Genomic DNA, 15,909 nt, shown 5'->3' with positions numbered 1-15,909 from the left:
ACAATAGCATTATTTGCTTTATAACCTGTTAGTTCATATGCCTTGTGACCGTGATATATATATATATATATCGGGAGCCCAATATATTATATTGGGCTTCCGAGTAGCGCAGCGGTCTAAGGCACTGCATCTCAGTGCAAGAGGCGTCACTACAGTCCCTGGTTTGAATCCAGGCTGTATCACATCTGGCCGTGATTGGGAGTCCCATAGGGCGGCGCACAATTAGCAGAGCGTCGTCCCGATTTGGCCGGGGTAGGCTGTCATTGTAAATTAGAATTTCTTCTTAACTGACTTGCCTAGTTAAATAAAAAAGACAAGCGGAAGACACTGTGGCAGAATAAATTCAACCACACCTTTGTTTCATCACAAAACTGGAGAGCAACCTCTGGTTGGTGAAATCCACCAACCATATTGCATGTAACAAACAGTTACATGACCTACAGAATGGTCAAGTAACTTCATGTTTCTGAAATTTTCAGACTACGAAACATCTATTGATTTAGAACCATGGAGAGTTACCGCAAGGCGCAAAGAAAACAGGAGCTGCCTCCACTATTCCAGCACCATTTCAACTTCAACATCATCAAATCTCCTATGCAGTGGCGACCCGTCATTGAGCCCCACATTTTTAGCAAAAAAATAAAATAAATAAATAAATAAAAATTAATAAATATATATATATATATATATATATATATATATATATATATATATATATATATATATATATATATATATATGTATATATATATATTTATGTGTATATATATATATTTATGTGTATAATGTAATGTAAATAAATGTGTATATATATATACAGTTGAAGTCGGAAGTTTACATAGACTTAGGTTGGAGTCATTAAAACTCGTTTTTCAACCACTCCACACATTTCTTGTTAAAACCTCTCTGGGCTAGGTGGGACGTGACCGTCCCACACTATTCAACAGCCAGTGATATAGCATGGCACGAAATACAAAACAGCAAAAATATCATAATTTCAATTTCTCAAATATACGACTATTTTACACCATTTTAAAGATAAACTTCTCCTTAATCCAACCACATTGTCCGATTTCAAAAAGGCTTTACAAAGAAAGCAAAACATTAGATTATGTTAGTAGAGTACATAGACAAAAATAACCACACAGCCATTTTCCATGCAAGGACATGTCACAAAAACCCAAAACACAGCTAAATGAAACACTAACCTTTGACGAGCTTCATCAGATGACACTCCTAGGACATCATGTTACACAATACATGTATGTTTTGTTCGATAAAGTTCATATTTATATCCAAAAACAGCATTTTACATTGGCGCGTGATGTTCAGAAAATGTATTTCCCACCAAAGCTTTCGGTGAATATGCACATCAATTTACATCATAAACGTTGACAAAATACATAACAATTATTTAAGAATTATAGATACAGTACTCCTTTATGCAACCGCTGTGTCAGATTTGAAAATAGCTTTACGGAGAAAGCACATTTTTCAATATTCTGAGTACATAGCTCGCCATCACAGCAAGCTATACAGACACCCGCCAAGTTCGGGGTCACCTAAACTCAGAATTAGTATTATAAATATTCTCTTACCTTTGCTGATCTTCGTCAGAATGCACTCCCAGGACTGCTACTTCCACAACAAATGTTGTTTTTGTTCGAAATAATCCATATTTATGTCCAAATACCTGCGTTTTGTTCGTGCGTACAGAGCACTATCCAAAGGCAAAACGCGCGAGCGCAGTACCAGAGACGAAAAGTCAAAATGTTCCATTACCATACTTAGAAGCATTTCAAACGCTGTTTAAAATCAATCTTTATGGTATTTTTAACGTAAAATTGCGATAATATTCCAACCGGACAATAGCATATTCATTCAAGAAGAAAAAGAAGGAACGGCGCGCTCACGGGACCGCGCATATCCAATCTGATTTGTGGAATCACCTTCAACACTTTGCCTATGAAACACACCGTGAGTTAGGATTAATTTAGCACTTCCTAATGCTTCCACTAGATGTCAACAGTCTTTACAAAGTGGTTTGAGTCTTCTCCGGTAAAAAGTGACCGAACGAGAGGCCTGGAAAGTTGGTCATAGAGGGAGGGCCATTACTACTATGACGCGGGCGCCCGTGGGTACCCTCTCGTTCCGAAACATTTAGTAAGACAATGCAATCGTCCGCCTTGAATATTATTGAAGCTCTGATTGAAAAAGGCCCTAAAGATTTATGTTATACGACGTTTGACATGTTTGAACGAACGTAAATATATATTTTTTGCACATTCGTGACGACAAGTCCCGCGCGCCTCGTACATTTTGAGTAGCCTTCGGAACGCGCTAACAAGAAGGAGCTATTGGGACATAAATTATTAACTTTTTCGAACAAAACTACATTTGTTGAGGACCTGGGATTCCTGGAAGTGCCTTCTGATGAAGATAATCAAAGGTAAGTGAATATTTACAATAGTATATTTGATTTTAGATGACTCCAAGATGGCGCTAACCTGTATCGCCTAGCCTATTTTTCTGAGCATAGCACCTCGTTTATTGCAAAGTGTGATTTCCCAGTAAAGTTATTTTTAAATCTGGCAATGCGGTTGCATTCACGAGATGTTAATCTATAATTCTTTGAATGACAATATTACAATTTAACAATGTTTTCGAATAGTAATTTTGTAAATTGTAGCGCTGAACCACCGGAAGCATTTGAGGGAAAATATTTTATGAACGTCACGCGCCGATGTAAAATGCTGTTTTTATATATAAATATGAACTTTATCGAACAAAAAAATGCATGTATTGTGTAACATGATGTCCTAGGAGTGTCATCTGATGAAGATTGTCAAAGGTTAGTGCTGCATTTAGCTGTGTTTTGGGTATTTGTGATGCATGCAAGTTGCTTTGAAAATGGCAGTGTGATTATTTTTGGCAGGGTACTCTCCTAACATAATCTAATGTTTTGCTTTTGCTGTAAAGCCTTTTTGAAATCGGACAACGTGGTTCGATTCAGGAGAGGTGTATCTATAAAATGGTGTAAAATAGTCATATGTTTGAGAAATTGAAGTTATAGCATTTATGAGGTGTTTGTATTTCGCGCACGCGATTCCACTGGCTGTTGACTAGGGTGGGACACAAACGTCCCAGGTTCCCAGACAGGTTAAACTCACAGACACCATTCAAACAGTTTTAGAAGTGTTTTCTATCCAAATCTACTAATAATATGCATATTCTAGTTTCTGGGCCAGGGTGGTAACCAGTTTAATTTGGGTACATTTTTCATCCGGCCGTGAAAATACTGCCCCCTACACCTTGACAGGTTAACAAACTATAGTTTTGGCAAGTCGGTTAGGACATCTACTTTGTGCATGACACAAGTAATTTTTCCAGCAATTGTTTACAGACAGATTATTTCACTTATAATTCACTGTGTCACAATTCCGGTGGGTCACAGAAATTTACATACACTAAGTTGACTGTGCCTTTAAACAGCTTGGAAAATTCCAGAAAATGATGGCATGGCTTTAGAAGCTTCTGATAGGCTAATTGACATAATTTGAGTCAATTAGAGGTGTACCTTTGGATGTATTTCAAGGTCTACCTTCAAACTCAGTGCCTCTTTGCTTGACATCATGGGAAAATCTAAAGAAATCAGCCAAGACCTCAGAAAAAATTGTAGACCTCCACAAGTCTGGTTCATCCTTGGGAGCAATTTCCAAATGCTTGAAGGTACCACGTTCATCTGTTCAAACAATAGTACGCAAGTATAAACACCATGGGACCACTCAGCCGTCATACCGCTCAGGAAGGAGACGCATTCTGTCTCCTAGAGATGAACGTACTTTGTTGCGAAAAGTGCAAATCAATCCCAGAACAACAGCAAAGAACCTTGTGAAGATGCTGGAGGAAACAGGTACAAAAGTATCTATAGCCACAGTAAAACGAGTCCTATATCGACATAACCTGAAAGGCCGCTCAGCAAGTAAGATGCCACTGCTCCAAATCTGCCATAAAAAAGCCAGACTACGGTTTGCAACTGCACATGGGGACAAAGATCGTACTTTTTGGAGAAATGTCCTCTGGTCTGATGAAACAAAAATACAACTGTTTGGCCATAATGACCATTGTTATGTTTGGAGGAAAAAGGGAGAGGCTTGCAAGCCGAAGAACACCATCCCAACTGTGAAGCACGGGGGTGGCAGCATCATGTTGTGGGGGTGCTTTGCTGCAGGAGGGACTGGTGCACTTCACAAAATAGATGGCATCATGAGGAATTGAAAATTATATGGATATCTTGAACATCTCAAGACATCAGTCAGGAAGTTAATGCTTGTTCGCAAATGGGTCTTCCAAATGGACAATGACCCCAAGCATACTTCCAAAGTTGTGGCAAAAGTGCTTAAGGACAACAAAGTCAAGGTATTGGAGTGGCCATCACAAAGCCCGTACCTCCAAAAAGCGTGTGGGAGCAAGGAGGCCTACAAACCTGACTCAGTTACACCAGCTCTGTCAGGAGGAATGGGCCAAAATTCTCCCAACTTATTGTGGGAAGCTTGTGGAAGGCTACCTGGAATGTTTGACCCTAGTTCAACAATTTAAAGGCAACGCTACCAAATACTAATTGAGTGTATGTAAACTTCTGACCCACTGGGAATGTGATGAAAGAAATAAAATATGAAATAAATCATTCTCTCTACTATTATTCTGACATTTCACATTCTTAAAATAAGGTGGTGATCCTAACTGACCTAAGACAGGGAATTTTTATGAGGATTGAATGTCAGGAGTTGTGAAAAACGGAGTTTAAATGTATTTGGCTAAGGTGTACGTAAACGTCCGACTTCAACTGTAAATACACTACCGTTCAAAACTTTGGGGTCATTTAGAAATGTCCTTGGTTTTGAAAGATTTTTGTCAATTAAAATAACATCAAATTGATCAGAAATACAGTGTAGACATTGTTAATGTTGTAAATGACTGTTGTAGCTGGAAACGGCAGATTTTTTTTATGGAATATCTACATAGGCGTATCGAGGGCCATTATAAGCAACCATCACTCCTGTGTTCAAATGGCACGTTGTGTTAGCTAATCCAAGTTTATCATTTTAAAAGGCTAATTGATCGTTAGAAAACCATTTTGCAATTATGTTAGCATAGTTGAAAACTGTTGTTCTGATTTAAAGAAGCATTAAAACTGTCCTTCTTTAGACTAGTTGAGTATCTGGAGTGTCAGCATTTGTGGGTTCGATTACATGCTCAAAATGGCCAGAAACAAATAACTTTCTTCTGAAACTCGTCAGTCTATTCTTGTTCTGAGAAATGAAGGCTATTCCATGCGAGAAATTGCCAAGAAACTGAACATCTTGTACAACGCTGTTTACTACTCCCTTCACAGAACAGCACAAGCCATATCTCAGACTGGCCAATAAAAATAAAAGATTAAGATGGGCAAAAGAACACAGACAGAGGAAGATTGGAAAAAAGTGTTATGGACAGACAAATCTAAGTTTGAGGTATTCGGATCACAGAGAAGAACATTCGTGAGATGCAGAAAAAATGAAAAGATGCTGTAGGAGTACTTGACGCCATCTGCCAAGCATGGTGGAGGCAATGTGATGGTCTGGGGGTGCTTTGGTGCTGGTAAAGTGGGAGATTTTCTACAGGGAGAAGGGATCTTGAAGAAGGAAGGCTATCACTCCATTTTGCAACGCCATGCCATACCCTGTGGACAGCACTTAATTGGAGCCAATTTCCTCCTACAACAGGACAATGACCAAAAGCACAGCTCCAAACTATGCAATAACTATTTAGGGAAGAAGTAGTCAGCTGGTATTCTGTCTATAATGGACTGGCCAGCACAGTCACCGAATCTCAACCCTATTGAGCTGTTGTGGGAGCAGCTTGACCGTATGTTACGTAAGAAGTGCCCATCAAGCCAATCCAACTTGTGGGAGATGCTTCAGGAAGCATGTGTTGAAATCTCCTCAGATTACTCAACAAATTGACAACTAGAATACCAAACGTCTGCAAGGCTGTAATTGTTGCAAATGGAGAATTCTTTGACGAAAGCAAAGTTTGAAGGACACTATTATTATCTCAATTGAAAATCATTATTATACAACCTTGTCAACGTCTTGACTATATTTCCTATTCATTTTGCAACTAATTTCATGTATGTTTTCATGGACAACAAGGACATTTCTAAGTGACCCCAAACTTTTGAACGGTAGTGTATATGGAACATGCATCTGTTTATGTACTGTAGATGTGCACCTCACTCAGCTTTCAACTCAGGTTGCATGGCCTTAACTTATGTATGGAATACTATGTGATAAGTGCATGTGTAACCGTATCCAAAGTATGCTAATGTATGGTGTGAAGGCATTTGGGAAGTGGTGTAAAGTACTTCAGGAGTAATAATCAGATAATCAGATTAAATCGGGTACGTTTTTTATCCGGCCGTGAAAATACTGCCCCCTAGCCATAACAGGTTAAATACTAATATTAAGTTTACAGTAGCATTTAATTTCTAAAAGTATAGTAGGATAATTTTACACTATTGTGATGTCTTTTTAATCAACCTTAGTTTAATGCACTGATTGTAAATTGATTTGGACAATAGCGTCTGCTTAATTATGTAATGGGAGGAGGGCTGATAATCGGCATTAATGAGTAATCTGACAATTTGACTGTCTGTTCTGGAAGAAATTGTGGGGTTCATCCAGACTACTCCATACCATTGTTTTTCTCCTTGTGGCCTTCTGGCTGTTTTCTCAATCATAACCTTACACAATCCTTGGAGAACAGCCACTAGAGTAATCACATTGTGGCCTAGCATCCCTGAGACTCATGAGCTATCAGTCTGACCCTTGGGTGATTTTCACACACACAAAGACACACACTCACACACAGCGAACAAGGTTTCTGCTCTGAGCAGTAGATAATGAGTATGGGTGATGCTGCTACATTTGCAGAGCAGACACCCACAGACTGGTGCTACAGTGAGGTTCAAAAGTATTTGAACAGTGACAGTTTTTTGTTGTTGTTTTGGCTTTCTACCCCAGCACTTTGGATTTGAAATTATACAATGACAATAACTATAAGTGCAGACTGTCAGCTTTCATTTGAGGCTATTTCCATCCATATTGGGTGAACTGTAAAAAATATACAGCACTTCTTTTTCATAGTCACCCCATTTTTAGGGAACCAAAAGTATTTGGTCAAATTCACGTGTATATATATATATATTAAAAAAAATATTTAACTAGGCAAGTCAGTTAAGAACAAATTCTTATTTACAATGACGGCCTACCCCGAACGACGCTGGGCCAATTGTGCACAGCCCTATGGGACTACCAATCACAGCCGGATGTCAAATCAAATTTTATTTGTCACATACACATGGTTAGCAGATGTTAATGCGATTGTAGCGAAATGGTTGTGCTTCTAGTTCCGACAATGCAGTAATAATATCCAACGAGTAATCTAACCTAACAATTTCACAACAATTTCCTTATACACACAAATGTAAAGGAATGAATAAGAATATGTACATAAAAAATATATATGAATGAGTGATGGTATAGAACGGCATAGGCAAGATGCAGTGGATGGTATAGAGTACAGTATATACATATGAGATGAGTAATGTAGGATATGTAAACATATGAAGTGGCATTGTTTAAAGTGGCTAGTGATACATTACATCAAGATGGCAAGATGCAGTAGATGGTATAGAGTACAGTATATACATATGAGATGAGTAATGTAGGGTATGTAAACATTATATGAAGTGGCATTGTTTAAAGTGGCTAGTGATACATTTATTACATCAATTTTTCCATAATTAAAGTGGCTGGAGTTGAGTCAGTATGTTGGCAGCAGCCGGATGGCATTGAGATAAAAGCTGTTTTTCAGTCTCTCGGTCCGTGCTTTGATGCACCTGTACTGACCTCGCCTTCTGGATGATAGCGGGGTGAACAGGCAGTGGCTCGGGTGGTTGCTGTCCTTGATGATCTTTTTGGCCTTCCTGTGACATCAGGTGGTGTAGGTGTCTTGGAGGGCAGGTAGTTTGGCCCCGGTGATGCGTTGTGCAGACCTCACTACCCTGTGGAGAGCTTTACGGTTATGGGCGGAGCAGTTGCCGTACCAGGCGGTGATACAGCCCGACAGGATGCTCTCGATTGTGCAGCTGTAAAAGTTTGAGTATTTTTGGTGACAAGCCGAATTTCTTCAGCCTCCTGAGGTTGAAGAGGCACTGCTGCGCCTTCTTCACCACGCTGTCTGTGTGGTTTGACCATTTCAGTTTGTCCATGATGTGTACGCCGAGGAACTTAAAACTTTCTACCCTCTCCACTACTGTCCCGTGGATGTGGATATGGGGCTGCTCCTTCTGCTGGATGTGATGCAGTCTGGATTCAAACCAGGGACTGCAGTGACACCTCATGCACTGAGATGCAGTGCCTTAGACCACTGCGCCCCTCGGGAGCCCACATAATACACTTAGTCAAAAGTTTAGTATTTGGTCCCATATTCCTAGCACGCAATGACTACATCAAGCTTGTGACTGTACAAACTTATTGGATGCATTTGTGGTTTGTTTAGGTTGTGTTTCAGAATAATTTGTGCCCAATAGTAAATAATGTATTGTGTCATTTTGGAGTCACTTTTTTAATGTAAATAAGAATAGAATATGTTTCTGAACACTTCTACATTAATGTGGATGCTACCATGATTCTGGATAATCCTGAATGAATTGTGAATTATGATGAGTGAGAAAGTTAGAGGCACAAAGATCATACCCCCAAGACATGCTTGGATAGCATTTTTGGGGGGGATATGATATAATATGTATGCCTCTGTAGCTAGATTTTCATGTGAATATTCTAAAATCCACATAAAGAAGATATGCAATTTTTCCCACCAGTGGTGTGTTTCCAGCAAACCGACTTGTTGCGGATAAAAGTCAGTGTGTGATGACATAGTCCACACAAAATGTACTTTTTTGCTTAAGTTTTCATGTGCAGAATACAAATCTAAAGTTCAATGTGTTTCCATCGCATTTGCAACTACCTATAGTTTTGTCACAAAAATTGTTGCATTAAATAGCAAATGTGCCTACTCTGGTCTTGACACGTGCACTCTTGCCAACAGCTCGCTGATACAGTGCGTGAAGGCTGTGCGGATAGGCTAGCCTACATGATGAGATTTATTATGGATAAGAGAGAAAAATGTTGTATTTGTCAAATGGCAGTCAAGCATTTTTACATTTACGTCATTTAGCAGACGCTCTTATCCAGAGCAACTTACAGTAGTGAATGCATACATTTCATACTTTTTTTTTTTTTTTCCTGTGCTGGCCACCCGTGGGAATCGAACCCACAAATCTGGCATGGCAAACACCATGCTCTACCAACTGAGCTACAGGGAAGGCTAAAAAAAGCATTGATCAATATGTCACCAGAATAAAACCCTCAATATTTATTGGAAAGGAGCGTCAACATCGCCGTGCACTTTCACCTACCTGTGAAGTTCATCATAACTTATTTAATCTGTAGCATAATAAACTGCATGATTGTCTGAGTTGTAGTGGGAGGACCACACACAATATGACTCCAAGTTTATTTCAATATGATGGTTATTATATCCATATTTGTCCATAAAGGCATTTTCACCACCATTTCATTAATTCATTTTACTGACACAAAAAGATCCCACCATGTCGAACGATCAAATTACAGCATCTGTAGGCATTTATAAAATTGGACAGAAATTTCCTGTTTCCATCACATCTGTCATAATATTTGTTTTTTAAATACGGTATGACTTTACTCGCATAAAAACTGTGGATGGAAACGTGGTTTGTAACTTTCTCACTCCTCATTGATCATTGTCTCCACTAACCTCCCCCTTCTCCAACCTCCCCCTTTTCCCCCTTCTCCCTGTCTGTTTCAACCAACCTCCCCTTCTCCCTGTCTGTTTCAACCAACCTCCCCTTCTCCCTGTCTGTTTCAACCAACCTCCCCTTCTCCCTGTCTGTCTCAACTAATCCTCGCTCTTCTGATCATACATTGGCAGTATTTCTATTTTAGTATTTTACATGTATTTGAAATATGTATTTAAATTCCTTCTAAGTATTTTGTAATTTCAATAACATTTGGCTGAACAACACTTCAATGTATTTTATAACATGATACTTTCGGGAGCTGTCATTTTTTATATATAGCGGTTCATATTTTGTGGCTCCCTTTCACCCTGCATTGGTATCAGAAGTCTGATGGCACTATGGTATGATAAGAGTGTCTCCTAAATAAACTAAATAAAAAAAGTATATGTAAAAATGTACAATTGCAAAGCATGCTGAGTATTATTCTAATGAACGCCACCCTCAAACAAGGCCAATAATAATACCCAGTGTGCATTGCTATTCATTTAGGTATCTTTATTTTCAAATATACATTTACATCTTGGTCATTTAGCAGACACTCTTTTCCAGAGTGCATTCAACTAAGATAGATAAATAACAACATATCACAGTCATAGCAATAAAAAAATTAATGTAGACTGTTACCGGTATGCCATCGAGCCCTGGGTTTTTTCCAGATTGTAAGGGTTTATTAATAGCCTCTAAAAGTTCTTCCTCTGTAATTTGGCCTTCGCACTCATCTTTCTGTACATTTGTTAATTTTACATTTTTTTGTATTATTTGGAAAGTATTTGTTACCGTGGGAGAGGATGAGCTGGAAAAGAGAACATCTGCTTAAAATATTTTGCTTCCTCTTAAAATATAATTCGGAGAATCATAGATGACTCCGTCTTCAGTAACAACAAGTTTCTGCAAATTGTTTTTGTTAGCGTTCCTGTGTTGGAGATTCAGGAAGAATGTTGTGCATTTTTCTCCATATTCCATCCAGTTTGCTTTATTTTTGTAATAGATTACATTTAGATGTTCTTGAATAAGTTCCTCAAGTTCTTTTTGTTTTTCTTCTGACTTATTTTGTATCTCTGTAGTATCATTTTATTGCTATCTACCTGTACTATTAGTTCATGTATTTCCCTTGTTAGTCTTGTCTCTTTAGCCAGAAACTGCTTTTTTATTATTGATGAATATTGAATTGAATGACCTCTGAAGGTACATTTAAAGATATCCCAAACAATAAGTGGATTTGCTGTTCCTATATTATACTGGAAAAATTCAGTTATAAATTATTTTGTCTTAGTTAAAAATAACTTGTCCTCCAGTAAACGTTGATTAAATTTCCAATATCCCCATCCACATGGAAATTCTATGAGAGTTATGTGAAGGCCAAATAGATGATGATCCGATCGCATTCTGTCTCCTATTGAAACTTTTTTAACCTTTGATGCAAGAGAGAAAGAGACAAGAAAGTAGTCAAGACGGCTAGCTTAATTAAGTCTCCTCCGTGTATATCTCACTAGGTCTGGATTTTTTAGTCTCCAAATATCCACTATTTCTAATGTGTCCATAATATTTGTGATTTCCTTAAGGGCACGGTGATGATAGTTTGTAGAGTGATTTTCTTTACGGTCCATTCAGGTACTTAATATCCTACCATAATTCTTTTATCATTTGTTGCCTGTAGGTTCAATCAATTGGTATAAATATTTTCATAGCAGTATGGATCATCCTGATTTGGACCATATAGATTAATGAGCCAAATCTCTTTTTCGTCGACTTTCATATTCAAAAAGATCATTCCTAACTGTTTGCAGATCTATTCAGATCTAAATTTATGTTAATTCATTTCATCACACCTTTTGAGTTGCTTTGTCCATGACAGAAAATTACTTCATCATCCATTTCCTTTTTCCACGAAACTTCATCTAAGGATGTAGAGTGAGTTTCCTGTAAACAGAATATGTTATATTCCTTTTCTTTTAGCCACGTAAAGACTGATCTTATTTTTTTATAATCTGCTAAACCGTTACATTTATAACTGGCTATACTTATTTCACCCCTTACTTACAATAAGTAGATACTATTCTCGGTCTAAATTGACCATAATTAGTGCTTGTAAAGTTACTGCCATCAGAGGTATTGTGACGGTCAAAACTAGAGCTTTCAAATGTCTGATATTTAGAATTCAAGAAATAGGTTCTAGCAATATGTGTTTTATTCCCTTGCCTGTTTGCCTGTGAGCCAATGCCACAGATGTTTGAAAAGTGAGACAAAATATTATGTGTGTAGTAAATCTGAGTAAGTTGATGTGTATGATATTGGATGTGATTTAGTGAGAGTGTGTACGATGTCTGTACACACTCTAGGGGCTAGGGGGCAGTATTTTCACGGCCGGATGAAAAACGTACCCAATTTAACCTCTTACATCTAGACGTTCCGCTAGCGGAACACCTGCTCCAATATCCAATGATAGGCGTGGCGCGAATTACAAATTCCTCAAAATACAAAAACTTCAATTTTTCAAACATATGACTATTTCACAGCATTTTAAAGACAAGACTCTCCTTTATCTAACCACACTGTCCGATTTCAAAAAGGCTTTACAGCGAAAGAAAAACATTAGATTATGTCAGCAGAGTACCAAGCCAGAAATAATCAGACACCCATTTTTCAAGCTAGCATATAATGTCACAAAAACCCAGAAGACAGCTAAATGCAGCACTAACCTTTGATGATCTTCATCAGATGACACACCTAGGACATTATGTTATACAATACATGCATGTTTTGTTCAATCAAGTTCATATTTATATCAAAAAACAGCTTTTTACATTAGCATGTGACGTTCAGAACTAGCAAACTTCCGGGGAATTTGCTAACAATTTACTAAATTACTCACGATAAACGTTCACAAAAAGCATAACAATTATTTTAAGAATTATAGATACAGAACTCCTCTATGCACTCGATATGTCCGATTTTAAAATAGCTTTTTGGTGAAAGCACATTTTGCAATATTCTAAGTACATAGCCCAGCCATCACGGGCTAGCTATTTAGACACCCGGCAAGTTTAGCACTCACCAATATCAGATTTACTATTATAAAAGTTTGATTACCTTTTGTTGTCTTCGTCAGAATGCACTCCCAGGACTGCTACTTCAATAACAAATGTTGGTTTGGTCCAAAATAATCCATCGTTATATCCGAATAGCGGCGTTTTGTTCGTGCGTCCCAGACACTATCCGAAATGGTAAATCAGGGTCGCGCGCATGGCGCAATTCGTGACAACAAAAATCGAAATATTCCATTACCGTACTTCGAAGCATGTCAACCGCTGTTTAAAATCAATTTTTGTGCCATTTTTCTCGTAAAAAAGCGATAATATTCCGACCGGGAATGTCCATTTAGCTAAACAGAGGAAAGAAAACAAAGCTTTCGGTCGACGCGGGCACGAGCCTGAGTCTCACAGTACTGTAACCAGCCACTACCCAAACGCGCTACTTTTTTTCAGCCAGAGCCTGCAAAGCCACGATTCAGCGTTTTGCCGCCTTCTGAGAGCCTATGGCAGCCGTAGGAAGTGTCACGGGACAGCTAAGATCCTCACCTCTTCAATAAACAGAGACAAGAAGAACGACACCTTGTCAGACAGGACACTTCCTGCATGAAATCTTCTCAGGTTTTTGCCTGCCATATGAGTTCTGTTATACTCACAGACACCATTCAAACAGTTTTAGAAACTTTGGAGTGTTTTCTATCCAAAGCCAATAATTATATGCATATTCTAGTTACTGGGCAGGAGTAGTAACCAGATTAAATCGGGTATGTTTTTTATCCAGCCGTGAAAATACTGCCCCCTAGCCATAACAGGTTAAACAGGTTACTACTCTGGCCCAGAAAATTGAATATGCATATTATTAGTATATTTGAATAGAAAACACTCTGAAGATTCTGAAACTGTTTGAATGGTGTCTGTGAGTATAACAGAACTCATATAGCAGGCAAAAAAACTGAGAAAAATTTAGTCAGGAAGTGGGAGAAATTCGAAATGTAGTTTTTGTTTAGAATCCCTTGGAAAACTACAATGACATAGGATTTACGTTGCACCTCCTGACTCTTCCATTGGCTGTCAACAATCTTTAGGAACTGCTTTCATCCGTCATCTGTAACCGGGCAGAAAATTCTGTCTCGTTCAATCCCTGGCCAGTCTGACATCAGGTGTCTTATGACGCGCATCCACGTGACTTAGCTGTTGTTTTATTTTTCTTGTATGACGAATACCTATAGCCCGGTTGTAAAATGATCGCAATTTTACGGTAAAAATACCCTAAAGGATTGATTGTAAACATCGTTTGATGTGTTTCTACAAACGGTAATGGAACTTTTGGACATTTCGTCTACGGATTTGCGTCCACGCCACATGGCATTGTAAAGTGTTCTGGATGGGTCAACAAAACGGACGTATTTGGAAATAAATTATGGGCTTTGCAGAACAAATGAACATTTCTTGTGGAAGTGGGTGCCCATCCGAGTGCATTCCGCCGAAGATCAGCAAAGGTAAGTAAATATTTCGAACATATTATTAGAGATTTGTCGACGCCGTGGTTGTAGGCTAACTCTATAGCTTAGCATTGAAGGCTAAATTCTGTACTCAGAATATTGAACAATGTGCTTTTTCCGTAACGTTATTTTGAAATCTGACAAAGTGGTTGCATAAAGGAGTAGATTATCTCTAATTCTTTAAATAATTGTTATAACATTTTTCAACGTTTATGAGTTCTTCCGTAAATTAAATGTGCCTATTCACCGGAAGTTATGGGGAGAAAACATTTTCTGAACGTCACGCGCCAATGTAAAAATTGGGTTTTTGGATATAAATATAAACTTGATCGAACAAAAAATGCATGTATTGTCTAACATGATGTCCTAGGAGTGTCATCTGATGAAGATTGTCAAAGGTTAGTGCTTAATTTTAGCTGTATATCTGGTTTTGTGATGGCTATCGTGCTTGGAAAATGTTTTTTTTTTTTTTGCTGAGATGCTATGCTAAAATAATCTAATGTTTTTCTTTCACCGTAAAGTCTTTGTCTTATTTCAAAATGTGATTGGATTAACGAGTAGAGTATCTTTAAAATGCCGTATAATACTTGAATTTTAATTTTGAGATTATTTTGTTTTGAATATCGCGCCGTGCTATCTCACTGGTTGTTGTCCAACCAATCCCATTAGCGGGATTGTATCCTCAAGAGGATAAGAGGAAGACTATAATGTGTGCTGTCCAAATAAATAATAACCCCGCCAATTTGCATGGTTGAGTGTCTGTGTGTAACATGTAGTGCGTATAGCCTTAATATTCATGATGATAATTGTAATCAATATTGTATCACCATCATAGTTGCAATTAAATGTGCTAAGGTAAAAGGATGAAAACTCATGAAAGAACTCTTAGATGGCATCTCCCTATAGGGGAAGGATGAGTCAGAGCTGTGCGTTTGTGCGCTGTTTATTATCTGTTGCCTGTACGGCTGTAACTTCTGGATGCTTTTACAAGACCAGTTAATTTTTTTCTTCATGCTATACTCCTAGAAACAAAGGTTTAGATTTGTTCTTAAAGGGGTACAAACACTAGTCACTGTAGTGGTACCATGTAAGATACACCTTTGTACCTTTTAGTTATAGGTACATAATATTTCAGATATTACCTTTCTTACACATAGTCAACAGGTACAGAAGAATGCCTTTTATAATAGGTACATTTTGCCTTTGTAGGGTACCACCACAGTGAAAGAGCCATTTATTTATTGTAAATGGCAAAAATGTACCTGTGACCACTCTACCATTGACCACTTAAAATGGTACAACACTTCCACTAACGGTTGGCTAAAAATAATTGACTGAAAGCCACGCCTCCAATATAATTTCCCAGTGTGCCTTGCCTTTTCAAGTGAATTGTTAACCTCTATGGGCTAGGTGGGACGCAAGCGTCCCACCC

General features: G+C 38.1%; 1 protein-coding gene across 1 annotated transcript in view; it reads left to right on the top strand.

Moving 5' to 3' along the window:
• LOC106575999 (protein phosphatase 1H) overlaps nt 1-15,909 on the top strand; it is a 68,253-nt gene that overhangs the window by 1,298 nt on the left and 51,046 nt on the right. The window lies entirely within an intron of this gene.

The sequence above is a fragment of the Salmo salar genome, chromosome 17 (assembly GCF_965601325.2).
Source record: "Salmo salar chromosome 17, fSalSal1, whole genome shotgun sequence".
Taxonomy (NCBI): domain Eukaryota; kingdom Metazoa; phylum Chordata; class Actinopteri; order Salmoniformes; family Salmonidae; genus Salmo; species Salmo salar.
This window is presented reverse-complemented; position numbering and strand designations above follow the sequence as displayed.